We start from the raw sequence: 2,992 nt of genomic DNA, 5'->3' as shown, positions 1-2,992 counted from the left end.
CTTTCATCCATCCTGCAATGAATAAAATATTCTTTGTACAGATGGGGTGTAGGGAATAAGACCGGAATAAGTCGGGATGCGAACATGTCGGGTCAATTGTTATTGAGGAAGGGGGACTCTGCATAGAGGCCTGAACATTTTTTTATTTATGGAAACAAAAGTCGTATCTACAATCCGAAACGATAGATTGTTCGAAATGCTTCAATCGGCGTGTTAGAAAAATTGAAATTGGTATGTAACAAATTGTCGGAAGCGTTGTTTAGGAAATATTTTTTTTTGTTTAAAAAAAATGCATCTCCTACAATTTATTAGATTCCGATGTGAATATTTGATGACATGATTGTTGAACGGTTACCAACAAACGCTGATTTGGGATTTCCAAAGCGATTTGTGCGCGTACTCACATTTCGTCCTGGTTGACGATCCGGTTTAACGCCTCCATCTCAGTCGCCAAATTGTCAACAGGATTCGTCTGTACATAAGACAAGGAATATGAGATAATTCTGTTTGCAGCATTCAGTTTATTACGACTGCCATTGTTTCGTCCTATGAACGATTAAAATGCTAATCGACAACGCATACTGAAATGTTGATACAGGATATTCTTTCTCAACTCTTACGATTCTGCGTACGCGGGTTAGCGATTTTACCGTTCGTCTGAAAATTACTTTCGTTTTACTATCTACACAAGGGTGGTCGTTAGATGGCTTTTTTGGAATTTCAATGTTGGATGGTCGTAGATCAGCTTGAAATATATTTTTTTTTAAATCTCTAATTTTTAAAAATTTTTATTCTGAGCCCTTAGTGACCCTGCTGGCCCGTAATTTTCTTCGCTCAAAATAAAAATCTGAAAGAGATTAAAAAATTTTTTTTCATATATTTAAAGCCGATCTACGACAATCTAACATTGAAATTGCAAAGAAGCAATTTAACGACCAATCTAATATCTATGGGGCATTCCACATCAAATTGCAACCAATGTACCTCACCTCCTCTCATTTTGATAATTGGTTAGTAGGATCTTGCAACCGACCCACAAGGGTCTCTGAATTTTTTTCAGATTTTTTTAGCCACTGGTGAAATTTAAAAAAAAAACGGAAAACAAATTTCGAGAACGACATTTTTAAAAATCTGAACAAATTCACACTGATTTTATGATTTAAAATACGATCCCATTATCGTGTCGTGCTTACAAATCATATTTTTAATTATAAAATCAGTGTGAATTTTTTCAGAATTTTAAAAGAAGCGTTTTCGGAATTGGTTTTTCAGTTTTTTTCTATTTCAGTGGTGGCTAAAGAAATCTGCAAAAAATTCCGACACTGTTTTAAGTCGGTTGAAATCGTGGTTGCAACATCATACAATGATCAAAATCGAAGAGGGTGAGGTACATGGGTTGTAACTTTGACGTGGAATGCCCCATATACAATATATATCTATTACGATGGTCGTTAAACGAATTTTTCACGTTAATGGCTTCGAACATAAAAAACCATCTCTAATTTTTTCAGATTTTCATTTTGAGCTTTTAGTGGCCTTATTGGTCAGTGATTTTCTTTTTAATCAAAAAAAAAGGGAATTTTATGATTTCCGGAATCTTGCCTATTGACAGTGGTCTCAGATAGGAAATACGGAATTACGGAATAGGATTACAGATAGGATAGGATTACGGAAAAAATTATTTAAAAAATCCCACCTGTGCGCAAAATTGTTAAGAATCGATTTGAATACCAAAAAATTAAGGATATTTGGAAATTGAGGAAAATGTTTTCCCAAAAGAAAAAAAAAAAATAAATAATCGAAAATGTGTACTATATTCTTGGGCATTAGAAGGGAATTCCCCACACATCTTCCTATACAATCAAAAATGAAAACCTTTGCCAATTCAAGGAAAATGAAATAAAGTATAAAATACAACTACAGGTCCTTCCCTTTATTACTCTTCTTAATCTAAGTAAATAGACGAGCGTCAAACCTGCCGGTTTTTCCATACATGTAAAATAATTATGTTATTTACTTACCATCTTCATACCTCGAGAGCTGGCACTAAACTGAACACTGTGAAGCCTCTTAACTGGCTGCCTATATCAGAAATGGAGAGGGGTCCATACATTGTTGCGACTGAAATAATTTTGTCGTTCCGATCTCACATCTCTCAAAATTCTTAAGAAATACTCGTCAAGACTGATATAAAATGGGCGTATGTTTTTTTAATGAGGAAAAGTTCTGACAGTAATGGAAAATAGAGATTACTAAATACACGTGTATTGTTTTTTAATAATAATTTTCTGTATCTCTTGTCGTTTACAAGATAAATGCGAAAAAACGCAAATTTCATGGAAAAGTCAGGTTTAGTGGCCCGTACTACCTCGCCGGTGTGAGTTACGACTTTTCTGCAATGGGCACTTTTGTAGAGCGTTTAATTCTGAGAAATACTTGTCTATGGTCAAAGCAATGCCATTAAATGCCGCTGAGCTACAGAAATTCAAAGATAAAAAATCCGAGTTTCCGTGTATTTTCAATGGGAAATCTTTACACGCCTTGGTCTAAGACTTAATATTAACATTAACGGCTCAAACTTTCAGGGAATTTTTTTTTTGTCTTTCCAAAAAAATTTCCTGATGGGACCGAAGAAAAAAATAGTCGAAAAAAAGCACCCTAATATACCCCCCTTTGGTCGTTTACCCACCGAAAATGTTGGATCCAAAAATTGAAAGCTCATTGATTTTTTTTTTATCACAATCGACTCGGTTTATTGTTTTTTGCATTATACTTCGACTTCGCCGGTCGACTCTCGATTCAATTATTTATGAGAAAATTTGCATGTATATCTCGAAATATATCCCGAAACGACGAAGTTTACAATGTATTACATTGTATGCGATCACGGCTTCCCCCAAATCTAGCTAGCAATTTTTCGATCGTCAGTGGCAACTCGTGTTACAAATACTCAACATCGTAACCTCGTAATAAGGGAGTGACTTCTGTATGT

Source organism: Neodiprion pinetum, chromosome 5 (assembly GCF_021155775.2).
Source record: "Neodiprion pinetum isolate iyNeoPine1 chromosome 5, iyNeoPine1.2, whole genome shotgun sequence".
In the NCBI taxonomy this organism is placed as follows: Eukaryota; Metazoa; Arthropoda; class Insecta; order Hymenoptera; family Diprionidae; genus Neodiprion; species Neodiprion pinetum.
This window is presented reverse-complemented; position numbering follows the sequence as displayed.